At 30.3% G+C, this 15,698-nt stretch overlaps 1 protein-coding gene across 2 annotated transcripts in view; it reads right to left on the bottom strand.

Annotated features, from left to right (window-relative positions):
• The window catches only part of LOC106683617 (leucine-rich repeat-containing protein 15), a 181,407-nt gene that overhangs the window by 51,100 nt on the left and 114,609 nt on the right, over positions 1 to 15,698 (bottom strand). Inside the window, exon 1 of one of the 2 annotated variants that reach the window (XM_014425191.3) lies at positions 8,263 to 8,314. The exons of the other annotated variant lie outside the window; for it this stretch is intronic. The gene's annotated coding sequence lies outside the window, so the exon portion shown is untranslated. Of the gene's footprint in view, positions 1 to 8,262; positions 8,315 to 15,698 lie in introns of those variants that run through there. 2 annotated transcript variants of the gene reach the window in all.

Below are 15,698 nucleotides of genomic sequence, written 5' to 3'. Positions count from 1 at the left end.
TCCAAGATGGGTTCTGAATTTCAGGCTTCATTATCGGAATCGTTTTAAGTGTAGAGATAGCCAAAGTGATTCTTTCTGCCAGAGGGAGTGTTGGGTTTCGTTTCTGCCGAAAAGCTATGGAGAATTTAGATCGAAAAATATATTTGTAAGTTGGATGATTTGTTTGTTCAAATAATTTGGAAACATAGTTAATTGCTAGTTTTTGTCTCCTAAATGATAGCGGAGGTACGCCTGCTTCAGAGCAAATGCTCCTTAAAGGTTTATCCACTTCTTCTTAACGTTATTATAAAAAAAAGTAAATTATGATACCGTGTATTTATTTTAAGTTGTTAATACACAAATAGTTATTGTTTACCGTAGGTTTTATTTTATTTCTATACCTCATTGTAATCTCGACTAAGAAATATAGACTGGCGTAGCTTTTTTCTTATTTATTTATTTCCTTCATAAATAAAATATTTATTGATTTTATTGGAATCGGATTTCAGTTGAAGCGTTAAATAGAGTATATATAAATTTTTGAACTTGATAACTTGAGTATAGACAACAATAAATTTATGAAAACACAAATCTAAAACTGCTCTGAGTAAAAACAATTAACAAAAAAAAATGTTTTAGCAGGAAGATAGTCCGGGTGGCGATCAATAAAGGTTTCAAAATAGTAAAAGAAAACTACTAATTGTTAAACAACGTTTTGCCCCACTTCGTCAGGGTAGGGAAAAACAAGATACAAATATTCTAAGAATTGACAAAATATTAAAATAAAATAATAGAGAAAATACGAAAATCTGTAAAAAATAAACTTACAATATCTGTTTTTAGTTCTTCATTTAGCCCGCACGAAGCCCTACAAAGTATACGGGCGAAACGTTCGTTAACAATAAATAGTTTTTTTTTTTGTTTGACCATTTTTGTGTAAAACTGGATTTCGGTACCAACCGATGTCTTTGTATACCGATTTTATGCACATAAATATCCAAAAAATGTAGGAGAGAAAAAAAAAACAGTATTACAATAGGTTAAAAAGAACTCAGTCCAGGGGGTCCAACACCGGTAGAGGTTCCCTAGCTTACGGGATTTCTGAAGGACAGTACGATGATTACTATGCCCAAAACGGTTTTCATTTTTTAATGCCTTATTTTAAAAATAAAAAAACCTAATAAGTGTCAAACCAAGCTTTGAACCCGATTCGCTAATGAGTATTGAAATGGAAAGTAAGGGATTTTTTTATTGGAATTTTAAGAAAGAGAACAAATATATTATAAAATAAAAAATTAATAAAACAATACAACATTTAAACTAAAACTTGTGTGTCTAGCTTTGAATACTATTCCACATGCAGACGGAGTTCAGAGATACAATTGTTTTATCTATTATTATTATTATTGTTGTTAATTATTTTTTTTATAACTGTAACACGATGCAGTACAATGATCTTAGAACAGCAGCAGAACACAGAGCCTAGGAATGCTCCAAAGTAACACTGAAGTCTAGCGGGGTGAATAGCCGAGGCGTCACGACAATCGTCCATTATCTAGAGGACCACACTCGGAGAACCGGTAGTATTCCCACCGTCACATTGTGTATATATATATATATAGATATATATATATATACATAAATAGCAATCATAAACTGGGAAAAAACAATTTTAAAAGGAATTATCATCTTAGCAAAATATAAGAATCGGGCAAATAAAAAAAATCAGATGTACAAAATATTTTTTTTTAATGATTTACTTATTGTTATTTACCACTGTAAAATATATACAATAAGTAAATTTGCTGTAGGTGACATATCGACATGATACAAATATGTGGAGAATCCATTGATAGAACTCCAATATCATTTCTAGAGGAGAAGATCTCGAGGCTATCTTCTTTTCAGACGCCTAGGAGGATTATTAGTTAGGTAAAAAATATAAATTCGTATTACTCTAATCTCATAAACGTCAATGAATGTGGGGCATTTCGAATCAATTTTATGACAATTGTCAACGAATTGTTTTTGAAAAATGTAACATTTGTCTCACATTCAAGTTGATTTATGAATATAAATATGTAATACATATTTTACATAATACATGTAAATATATTTTTTAATTTGTTAAAAATTTAAAAGTTTATTTTCAGGCTTTTTTTAAGTCGAATTTCCTAATTTTTAATTTCTGTATTAAATATTTCTACGTTTTTGTTTCATATTTATGTAAAAATGAACACATATTTCTACACATATAATGATTTTATCATTACATAAAAATCTCATGTCTAATAATAACAAACTCCTTTCTAATAATAAAGCTGTTAAAACCTTATTAAAAATTCCATTTAGTTTTAAATCATTTTCGGATAATCATGAAAAGGAACTCAGCCGTGTCCTAGTATCCGTTTATTTGCAGTGAGCGTCGAGTTGGCGAAACCTGTTCGAGGAGATAGGTTTCTTTTCGAGTTCCGATCTTGATGGAAAGCCACCGACCACTTTCCAATAGGAACTCTTAAACACTGATAACACTCTAACTGAGCCAACTTGTAGCACTGTTTTCCAATGCATTTGTTTTGTTTTATAACATTAATCTTCAATAAGGAAATAAAATAAAAATGAAACTCTTTTTTATTCTGGGACGAAGATTGGCTGTCAAAATTTCAATAATGTAAAACCTGTGCCGAAATGATACGAGTTTCGAATATAATCTGTATATGTTTTTTTTTTTTTAGGTTTTACATTTCTGTTATATATCCATATTATATATTGTTGGATAAGAAGACCACAGACCATAAGATGATTCTGGCGGAAAAAACTCTTATGATATTATTTTCAAAAGAACAGAAGAAAATGTATTCACTTAGAGTAGGGGTGGCCAACTTTTTTTTTTTTTTTGTATAATCTACCTTTTTATTTTACCTTAACCTCCCATTCGTTACAGAATTGGCCCAAAACAGATATGCGTCTTTTCATTCCAAACTCCTTAACCATCCTAACCCATTAATTCTTAATCTTTCATCCTTAACAATCCCTGATAATCCTCCGAGGCGTCTGAAAAGAAGATGGCCACGAGACCTTCTAGTTTAAATTAATGTTTGAAGTACCACCAATGGGTGGTTCCTTCCCAAGATTTTCAAGTGTATATGAAACATACTACATATTTACGTATTGTATTATTTTGTACAGTTGTAAATTACAATAAATAAACAATAAAAAAAAAAACACTTTTTATTTTATAATTGTGTCGTGATCGACTTATTGTCATAGGAATAGTCTACAGAGGAAGAAGGGGTGTGAAATGTATACTATTCCTATATACTGTGTGTCAGTATCAGTGAATTCCCGCGAGGTATGGGTGGATAAGTAATATATATGTTCAAAACTATTTTTTAAATCACTTCTTAAGTTTACGAGATATAGACTCATGGAGATAATAATTGTCCAGAACCAAGTTTTGATAGCAGCATTTCGTACAAAAAAGCCGATTTTCCCACACTTGTTCAAGATATTTTTACTAACTTAAAATGCAATTTTTATGTCAACTGCAATGTATAAGTTGTACTATTTGTTAGCAAATATGTTATAAATCGCAAATATAAGTTGATATAAAGCTGGGGATAGTAAATTAAAGAATGACTGATAATTTGAATTCAATCATACACTTTATCTTTTTTTTTTAGGGCCAGTAAAAGGTCTCATGAAAGAATAATATAACTTACTTTTTGCTAATCTATTAATAGCTCGCTGAGTACACATCGTACTAAAATACATATACGGCTTGTTTAACTACGTAAAAAAAATAATAATTATTTAAAGGGCCAAAAAACTCACATCCAGGAGAATTAAAAGAAAATGGATAATTAATAACTTATGATCCATGTGAAGTATGTCTGATTGCTTGTAAGTTTTGTCTTCTACAGTCGCTTCAAAGTCTATGGTACACAGAATAAACAACACCACCCCAAACTTGTTGGCCACCCCTGACTAAGAGCAAGTTACGCTTTTTGCTGAAGAGGAAACGATAGCTCAAAAATATTATAGATAATTAAACCCAAATTGCACCATCTTAAAGTAAATATTATTACACCATTATACCATATACATAACCATAATAGTAAATATGAATTACCTTTGAAAAATATTATTGGTTGGTTAAACAATGCATGCATGTGACCAATAGCAAAAGTTCTATTTGACTTTTTTTTTTAAATCACCCCTTGTGAATGTTTTCCTCCGACTCTTATTTTGCTATGACCCGCTTATAGAAAAACCTAATGAACTTCGTATAAATGAAGTCGAAGTTTCTTTTCAAATCAGTCTAGATCTAGCACCTGATTTGCAAATAAATGTTTTTTTTTTTTTTTTTGGAAACGTATATCAATATCTAAATGACAGTTAAATGTCATAGAATACTTTTAGATGGGGCAAGTCAAAAAATATAGTTTACTGAAATAAAATGGCATTAAATTACAGCTCTCTAGATACACCATTAGATCCGCTCACTCCGTCAAGAGTGACATGAATCAGTTCATGAGCGTTCATTTCTTGTGATGGTGTTAGACTATGTCAATGCTGGGCGCTTTTTGCATCATGCTTTATATTCTGTTCACACCGCGCACTTATTGCCGCACAGAGAAAGCTATGTTACCCTCCCTCTGTAATATTCGAGGAATTCGATAAACCGTGCCTTATTGCAAGCTTATCCAACACGAGTGAATCTCCTTGCTTCATTCAACACTTCTTTTCAATTTAAGAAGATTTAAGAAACGCCACCTTTTTCCGAAAGAAATATTCAATTTCATTGAAGATAACAAATTTAGATCGCCATCGACCATTGGTAATTTTCTACTTACACTATGATTTGAATTTTGTTTAAAAAATGAATTGTAGCTAAGCAATTAATAACTTATTAAAAATTATGATCTTCAGATGCAGAAATTCACAAGGACTGCAAGATGTTGGTACAAATAAGTAAAATAACAGTTTTTTTTTGGATAGTTTCTAGAAGTATTTATAATAATAATAAATAAATTGTAAATGATACTTCTAAATTTTAATCTAGATAGTTTATAAAAGAGAGGAACTTGATTGTGAAAATACGTACATTTTTTAGGAAAAAATGTTTACCCTATTTTTTTTTTTCATACCTTTTAATATTATTGTTCAAATAAATTGATTGTCTCATAAATATATATTTTTATTTACTAACAACCAATTAAAAATAAAGTCTAACATAGAGATGAAGGGTTTTGTTGGGATTGAGGCTCGATTTAATAAAAAAAATGTATGTAGTCAAAGTTTGTTGAAAAATACATGGAAATATAATAAACTTATTTCAATCTATCATAAATAATTTAATATAAAAAAATTAAATTGTATTTAAAACAATTCTACAATTAGTCTTGAAGTTAATTTGTTGATCTTTTATCGTAAATATAATCCGTTGGGGATTATAAAATGATACTATAAACATAAAATATTTTTTAGTAATAACAATCATTTAAAATAATTAGTAATTAAATATATTTAATTATGTATTACATTCGGTATAATCTACCTAATGGGTTGACTGTTTTTGAAATATTTGGTACGACCAACCTCAAAAGCTGATAGAAATTCTTTTCTGACATCCGAGTAAAATTTATTAAAAGAATGTCTTTATCATATCGAAATTTACGCACAATCCCTCCCATTACTTTGATTATTAAGTTGTCCATGCAATTTCAACCATGTCTACACTAACTTCTAATATTCCTCTAACTTTGAGCCCAGTGGGACAAGCTATTATAGAAATAAATCTGAATCAAGAAAAAATACCGTTCAATCCCTGATGCATTAAAATCGGATAAACAGTTCGATCAGTTATTACATAAAACAAACTTGTCAGACAAATAGACAGACACCGAACCAAATTTGTTCCTGGATGTCTAAAACGTAAAATGGGGATAAAAAGTTTATATTCTGAAGATTTTATTTTTATATCCTGCATTATTTTATTTTATTTCCTTTGGTAGCGAGGAAGAAAAATACTTGAAATAATACAAGTAATTAACAAATGTAAAAAGAGTATGTTAATAGTAAATACTGGATTTGAATCGGCAGGGAGGAAGCAGAACGCAATGTCACAATACACTTTATATAGACATCAGAGAACATTTTATATTAACTATATATTCCCACAGCGTAGTACGGGTGAAAAATACATTTATTAAAAACATAATTAAGGAGTAAACTGATTAATTTCAATGTAAAATCAAAATACAAATAATATTCGGACGTACATTGATCTGAACCACTCGACGCTCGTCATTTTTGTTACAGATTAGATTAAAAGTGTTCTAATTAAAAGCTCTGTAGTTATACACCTTTATATTCAAAATGAGACGTTTAAAAAACCTCTCCAACACAAACATAATTATTAAAAAAAATTAACCTAATCTTTGGAACCCGACTGTGTTCATAACCTAAATGTTTATAATAAATAGTTAAACAAAAAATAAATACTAAAATAATAAATGTACCGAACCCTTTCTGAAGTCTACTTCATACTGTTACTATTGGAACAGAGGACACTAGCTGATATAGGAAGTGACGTCAAGACAGTGAAGTGGAACTCCGTTTGTTTGATTTAGGAAGTGGTGGCGTACTGATATCCTATCATTGAGAAGAATTATTAAAAAGTTACAAAACGAACATTTTAAAAAATACCCACCAAATATTAATTTCATAGTGTATTATTATTATTTCTTACGAACTTCTGAACTTCATAGTTGACGTTTCGTACTGCTGTCCATTTTCAAGATCTTCCTTTATAATATGTACGGTAATTCTGGAAGAGATGAACCAGCGGCTTAGTTTATAAATTGAAAATAAGCTCACACTCTACTGGTTTTGTCTCTTCTAAACTCCTGTCACTTTCCTTGATAAAAATCTTAATATGTTTCGGTTAGTCACCAAATTTATTTATTTTTAAATTATGTAAAATCAGTAAGTTTTCATAAATCATAAATTGATAAAATAATTAAATTTTAAGCTTAGGAAGAAACTGCGATCTAAGTTTTTAATATGCACTTCAGACGAAGTGGTAGAAGATATCTCTGTTATCGCAAAATAACAAATGGAATATTAATGAATGCAATCTTAGCATCCAATCGTTGCACATGCTTGACACAAACTTGAGATAAAGTTGACAAGAAAATTTTATATAACAAAATATAATTTTATAATGTTATGTAACAAGATAATTTCTTATAATACGCAAGAACAGAAATTGATAAAAATAGTGTATATAAATGCTTCCCGATCAAACTATCTGAAATATATAGGGAAATGTAGGATTGCCACGGAAATAGAAAGAAAAAAAATACAACGAACAACATTTCTGTATGTATTTTATTTTGAAAACAAACTTGTGAACTTCTTCAGTCATACTACTCAAAATTATTACTCATATTTTTCTTTAATAAAAAAAAAATTAAAGTTACTTTCTCCTAGAATTTCTGACAATACAAAATATGACGGGTAGTCCAGGGCACACATTATCGTACCTCCACAAACATTATTAATTGTGATAAAAAACTTTTTTTCATCACAATAGTAATATTGACCTGACGAAACAATACAATCACGATCTTCCTGGACCCAATCTTTGCATTCATGACATTGAATCCAATCTTCTTCAAATCGGAGCCTATTAACTATTTCATGAAAACCAACGTTTCGCACCACTTTGCAGGGCATCATCGTAGCTAATAAATGTACAAACAAATAAAATAAAGTAACAAAGTCAAACAATAGATAAAATGAAATGAAACTTATCTTATGTGTGGGTAAATATGATTTAAAATATGTTAAAATTCAAATAAAAATGAACGAAGAAAATAAAAATAAGACGTACAGTGAAAAGTGTAAAGAAACAAGAATTACAATACTTAATTCGAATTGTCTAAAGTATTTTTTAGAATGTGAAGATGTGAAAAAATGTTTATCAATAAATTTATTATTTCTATCTTAATGCAATCACGTTAACTACTAAGCGACCATCTCTGTTACCCGGCCTTGCTAATCATGCCCATTTTGGAAATTTTTAAACTTTTTGATTTCTATCATGGAGAATTTACACCCGTATTATAGAAAACAACGATATTTCTAAAACTAATGATGAATTCATAAAAACATTTTACAAAAGGATTTATTATCAAGATAAAGATTTCTAAATTTAGATTCAAATGTGAAAAACCCAATTTGAAAAGAAAAATGTTATCAATAGATATCACTTACATGATTTTTGTGGACTTGTTGATGTGATTCTAAAATCCAAACAAATGTTTTTAACAATATTAATTGTCTTATAAATATTATTGTTATCTTATCTACTTATCTTTTTTTCTCAATAATACTGGTCGACCTGTACTCATAGGATTAGCAAGTTTCATTCGAATAGAGCAATGGATTGGCGTCTAACGACGTTTACTTCTTATTTTTATGACGATAAGTACATTTTGAACTGATTGACGATAAATAGTTATATATAACATAATTTTTTAAAAATATAAAACAGGTATTTGTAACTTATTAGTGTTAGTTTGTGTTAATAGAAAACGACTTGTAGCATTTGTATGCCTATACTTAAAAGTGAAATTCAGTAAAGAAAATAATTGAAGCATAGAAATGGAAAACAATGTAAGTGACAAAAATACGAAAAATGAGATTTTGATGGGATAATGATGAAGAAAGCGGGGGCAACAGTAGCAGCGTGGCAATGCGCCTATCTACCAATCCAAAGGTTGTGAGTTCTAGTCCCTGGCCCTACGGGTTTATTTCATGTATAACATTATACATTACTCACTCACAGCCTCCCCCGGGCATTTGTGATGCCCGTTAGCGTATGGATGGCACTCACAAAACATAGGCGTGGGAGTAACGAACCCAACCTATGAAAAAACCATGTCAAGAAACGCGCGATGTATTTCTCTTGTACCTCCACGGTCTGTCACGCCAATAATAATAATGATGAAGAAACCAGCGCCAATCGACTGATAATAAAAAAAAAACTGGGATTTTCTATCTTGAACGGTTTAATTTCCCAAAGCTTTAATTTTAGAGCAAAAATTGTGGCCAGCTACCTGTTTTGTTTGTTTTCCTCAAAACTAGTTTTTTTGGCACATACAACCTTTTCCATTTCCATTCCTCGATTGCTATCGTGAACAATTTTTATACCGTTTTTCCAATGTTTTAAGAACATTTAAAAACTTTTAAGGACTCCTGAATCAAAATAACGAAGTCTTTCAAAATGGTATGTGTGTAAGAGTAATGTTCGTTTTTATTTCCTATTATTTTGTCTGTGTGTATGTTAACAAATGGTATGCGTGAAAGAGAGGTTTTATTTTCTATTATTTTTCCTGTATGTATATTAACAGTCTAGTAATAAAATGAAAAATTGAAGGAAACTGAAATGACGTATGAAGTAGGTATATGCCTCAAATGCACCTAGCAACTTCCTCACTAAAATCAACATTTTAAAACAGCTCTATTTTCATTAAGCTCATTATATCAATGATGAGGAAAAATGCTTCTTCTACTACAAGGGTAAGCTTACTGCACTTCTCTGTGTTGTTAAAGGACATCTAGACAGGACCGCTCCTGTAGGATGTTGCAACGCCATTTAGGTCAGGGGGGAAGTGATCACCAACAGGAAGCAATAACTTCACGGTGGGTTCCGCTTGTCCAATTTCCATAGACCTGGTTGCTATATATACCTTTTAAAACAGAATAGATGTAAAAATACAGCTGAAGAAGAGTCGATGATGATAGGACAAAAATATAACTAAATCTTTAAATATTTGATAGAACGCTGAGCACATAAAATGTCAATATCATTGTTCGGTAATGCTGTTCTCGGTTTTTACAGCGGCAGTATGCATTATTTCTGGTATTGCATAACAAATCTTAGACTTTTATGTGATTATAACAGATATCATAACTTTTAAGGGATTTTCATAAAGACATATCTTAAAATAAAATCTTGAGAACCGCTAATATAATCGGTTAGTTGGACAATAAGAAACATTTAAATGGAATATTAAGGTAAGATTGGATTGATAACAATCAATAAGGGGAAAATGTAAAAGATATAAAAAGTATAAGCAGTTCTGTCACTAATATTCATATTTCTCTCTTATTTTTGTCTCTGATGAAAAGTGGTTTAATTGTTTCATTAATGCTTAAAAATTTTAAATAAAACGAAGAGGGGGGAAAGAAAACCTTAAAAAATATTTTTTTTTTTACCTTGGCTCAATACAAATTTTTAACCCTCTACTTCAATTTAAAGGGAAAATTGGTAACGTCGAAATTTAGATTTGTATACCTCTCCATTTTTATGAAACGATTCTATATAGAAAAGAACGCTACATACGGAATTTCAACAAATCTTCAAGAAATATGTCAAAGGCTAAAATGAAAATTTACTTAAACACAAATAAAATTTGATTTAAATAACTTTCAATTTTTGGTATTTTTTATTCTTTGGTTTTATTAACATATGTATTTCATACCTGTTCTGCCTTTCATCTATTATTAGCAAACAAATAAAAAACAAATTTTTTTTGGCACTTCTGAAACAATAACAAATTGATAAATACATACAAATTGCATGGAGAACGGGATGTGTATAACTTATTGACATATTCTATTGATAAACATATTCCATTATCCATGTAATATTTATGTATTTATCAATTTATTATTGGTTCAGGAGGGTACGAAAAAAACAAATGTTTATTCCTTAAATAATTTTTTTTCCTAAGCCCCATGGGTGCGTGGGGTTGATATCATTATGGGAAAAACGAGTTGAGGGTAGCCTATTTTGGAAAGGGGTAGTATTTTGTGTCAGTCTGGTTGACTCAACTGTTTTGTTGAGTCAGAAATAATTTAGTTACTTGTCCTCAGTCTTGACAAAGTCTGTTCATGTGGGTCTGCCATCTTCGTGACCTTCCGTCAGTGTCAGAGTCCTGAATAGTGGGCTGTGCAATACAGCTTTGTTTTGTTTTTTCGCACCCTTCATAAGAGTATAATATCATTATTACTATATTCCAAAAAATGTAATATGTATACTTTTGTGGGCTTAATATTAGAAATACTATTTTAATCGAATGAATGAGGTTTTAATAAATTTCAATCATTAGTATGAGTTAAGAGTAGGTTTGAATGTGTATAAGTTTGTAGAAGTATTGAATATTAAAAAAATGTCTAAAGTACCATAAATATAAGTAAATATCCTGTTTTATAAAAAAAAAAAAAAAGCTCTAAATTTTCCCTATATAATTTCTTTTAATTCATATTTATGAGATAAAATTCATGAAAAAGTGAATAATACTTGAATTTCTTATTGCTATTGAGAAGCATACATTTTTATTTTATCTTTCAGTATATTTATACAAAAAAATTATTTTGTGCAATTAATTGCACTTAAGTACAAGATCACTTTGAAATTTACATGCAGCACATTCTGTAGTACATCAATTGAAATACATAAAATGATGATTAATAAGAGATTTAATAATTTACAAATAGATAGAGCGCGAGCGTTGATAACATATCAGTTCCAACAGTAATTGATATTATAAATCTTATTTATTCTCAAATTTATTTATAGAATAACGTGTACACTCAATTTAGTAATTATATCAGTAAAATTTTAATATTGTTGGCTTCATCATTCATAGTAAAATATCCGTAACTCAATTAAGTTCAAGATATTTTTTTTTTAATTTTCGATATTTAAATGGAGAAATGGAGACTTAAGAAAATGAGCGGCCGGGAAGGATTGCCTTTCTTGTGTTATGTTCTCTTGTGAGATGATAGAAGAACTGCCCAAAACAATCGTGAGACAAAGATTTTTCTTGATTTAGTAAATATAAATGAAATTGAAAAATAGAAATAATTAGTTTTCTTATCTAACGAGAAGTAACATATTTCTTTGATTGATTTAATTTAATTAATATAATTTTATTTTTTTAAAGATAATCCGCAGCGAAGGTGATGTTTGCCTGGCTATCTACAAGTGACCAACCTATTCTAACCATGGTGTGGGTCAAAGTTTTTATTTTGTGGGACCGTCACTTAATGAAAAAACTCAACGCCCTCAGCCGGATTCTAACCGGCACCGCCAGTAGATCTCAGAACCATAAACATAGGCCTAACCAACTGAGCTACGGACGGTCTCCATTTTATGTAATCAATTATATTTATTTAATACAGGAATATGAAAATGAAACCCTATGCAGTTTAATTTAATAATTAAATAACAGAAAGGCTATTCATTTATCTAATGATATTTCGAATATAAAATATAAATCTATTAAATAATAATACAAAGCTAACCAGTCCACGCTTCGTCAGTTCAGGATATCACATCACATAAACAGAGAATAGAGGCTGCACATCCAACATCAACAATCCAAAAATGACTAACTTAACATTTTTGTATATAAGAAAGAAAATACGTATACATAACAAAGAAAGAACCACTCAACCTATCTTGGGGAGATCTTCAGACAGTTCTGCCAACTGTTCACACAGAACTGCTTCCAGGATGTTACATCATGACCAGACACGATGGTTATCTCTGCCCCTGTAACATATTACACCGTTGTCCGCGAAGACCTGGGTAGGGGGGGAGTGGTTCCGTTGTTATCTTGGATCTGGAAATGCTGGTCCACGGGGATGTGAAGCACAGTCCCATTTGAACTACAATCCTATCTCGGGCGATTTTTACAACCCAGGTCATGGGCGTCACATAACTTTTATAAATCGAATCTATTTTTTCATCCTTTTAAAAATAATTTCCTGAACACAATTGACTCTTACCGATCGCATTCTCAGACATGCAATGGTTTTATCATAATACATCCCCTTTTTAATTAATAATCGCTTCAATCGTACTGTGACGTAATTACTTGCTAACATTGAATGAGCCGAAATAATTTTTAATTAATTAATCATAAGTGAAAGTTATTCCCAGCTATATCAAAAAGACTTAATGTGATAAGCAGTCGGCGAATAGCTTTTAAATTTTTATGGTTAATTTTTTATTAAAAAAATCCAAGTTCTCTTTCTGGAATGAAAGAGATAATTTAAACTTATGGTCAAGTAGTTCAACCCGTAATTCGTGGATTTTCGCCATGGCAACCGCTGAGGTGTGAGGCGGTGCCTTGCCTTGGTGAAACAGGATTTTCTTTTTTTGCAAATTTGGCCGTTTTTCCGCAAGTTCTGCCTTCAGCTTGTCAAGTAATGATGCGTAGTATGCTCCTGTAATGGTTTTTATTTTTTGAAGATAGTCGATTAAAATAACTCTATGACTATCCCCATTAACAGTCATCATCACTTTCCCAGCTAAGAAAACAGTTTTTGGTTTTTCTGGAGCCGGTCGCCCCTTTGCACTCCACTGTTTGGACTGTATTTTTGTTTCGGGTTTTTAATAGTGTATCCAAGCTTCATCTACAGTAATTAATCGGCGCCAAAACATGGATTTATTGAGCCTGAACTGCGCCAACAGAGCATTGGAAATGTTCATTCGAACACATATTTGCTCTAAATTGAACAAATGCAGCACCCAACGTGCGGGCAGCTTTATCACATCTTTACAGAGATGGGAGCATTGCTGGGGGAAGTGTGTACAGTTACAAGGAGATTTTGCTGAAAATAAAAAAATAAAAAAATATCTTGTATTTTTATATAGGTCGGAAACTTTTCAGACCACCCTCGTAATACTTCATACGGTCAACTATCTTCCAATCTGTTTATTTAATTAAACAATAACTTAAATTCAGTTGGTTCCAAATTCAGAATTTCGTAATCTTATAATTTTATTTTATTTATTTCTTATGGTACTTTTAAGAAATGCTTTTTTCATCTACTTCCAGAAATCGGATATTTCATTGCAGCAATATTCTGATATTGTATTTATATTTTTTAAATAAAATTAATTATTATTATTAACAAAATAGAATTTGTGGTAGAATGATAAAATGTTGCGCTAATTTTGACCAGGAGAAGTTGATGAGCGCAGAAATATTTTTAGATTTCGCCAACAAAAAACTAAACCTCATTGATCAACATACACATATATGTATCGCTATTCGTTGAAATAATTAGTGGTCCGACGAGCAAAAATATAAATTCTATATACGGAATAAGAATTTTATTCATAATCCTTTAATGTATTACATACTATGAGCACACTCGTTCCCACATAATGCTCCAAACTAAATGTAAAGCATCAAGCAGCTAAGCCCTCCATTGCCGGAGGGATCTGCTGAAATAGACAGCTTACTTTCGAAAGCTTCCCCCAGTTGGGACAATGCAAACATTTCCCCCAGTGGCCCCGGGCAGCCAGTGTGTTCTCAAGGATCAACTCATTCTAGTTCACTGCTTCCTTCTAAATTAACTGAGAAATTATTTTTTAAAACTCCTATATAAAGTTTTTGAACCGTAACACTCTTCAATCAAGTTATGATAAGTGTATGTCAACGTTTCGAATTGGGTAAATTTCGGACCAACGTTAGAGTTAAATGTAAAATAAAAACAAACGATAACAAAGAATCAAATAAAAAAAAAATTGTGTCTATACTCTAAAAATTTAATTTTGATTCTATACATAGAATTTCCAAAACGTTTGTAGCAAATGGAACATTTATGATTCAAAGCCAAATTAGATCACTTTTTTCAATTGTTTCTAAATAATTCAAAAACTACGCTCTTCAGATCTTCAAACATTTTTAATTTTCTCTCCACAATAAAAAATTGTCTTAATCGTTTTTATTTCGTGAAATATTAAAAATATTCATTTTACGAAAACAAATATTTATAACGATTTGAAAGTATATTTAATTAAGTTTCATTTCAGCCCATAAGAAATCGTTACGCTAAATGATTTTCTTAATATTGGCGGATTAACAAAAATTTAAAGTGAAATTTGAGAGAAAATGTTTGGAAATACTATTCAAGTTTTAATTATTTATTATTACGTTTCAGTTAAAACAATTAATATGAAATGCAAACTGAGCCTATAGAATAAAATGAATTCATTTCAAAAAAAGTTTATTATAATTTCAAAACAATTAATAAGTACCACTAGAATAGTTTTTTAAAGTTTCGAGTACAGTTATTTCTTCATGTTCTGTACACCCAGTTTTTATTTTGAGTTTATCCTTATTATTATTTTATTTCATAGAAGCGCAAATAGGTAAGAATGTGAGTCAGTTGTATTTATTTTATTTTTTACTAAGATTTAACTGTCTTGTAAATAAATTATTTTGTTATCATTTAATCAGTTTTTATTATATCAATTTAATAATTTTTTTCATAAAGAAGTTTTATTTGTTTATTTCTTTATTATTATATATTTTTCTCTAAATACTTAAAATGCTGCTTCGTGTTGCGCTTGATTGTGGCAGCATGTATAATTAGTTCTCAATGTAAACTATTACATATGATTTTTAAAAAAATTCAAGATGAGTTGGAGTGATTAGCTGTCTCTATGGATTGGTCTATAGACTATCGAAGGATTTGTGAGCAGGTAATCCACATTCTTAGGCCCCTGGGTATATGCAAAGTATATGCAAATATATCATGATTTTAGAGAGAGAGTGTGTGTGTGTGTGTGTGTGTGTGTGTGTGTGAGAGAGAGAGAGAGAGAGAGAGAGAGAGAGAGAGAG

This window comes from Halyomorpha halys, unplaced genomic scaffold, assembly GCF_000696795.3.
Source record: "Halyomorpha halys isolate HHAL.00 unplaced genomic scaffold, Hhal_1.1 Scaffold499.1, whole genome shotgun sequence".
Lineage (NCBI taxonomy): Eukaryota > Metazoa > Arthropoda > Insecta > Hemiptera > Pentatomidae > Halyomorpha > Halyomorpha halys.
This window is presented reverse-complemented; position numbering and strand designations above follow the sequence as displayed.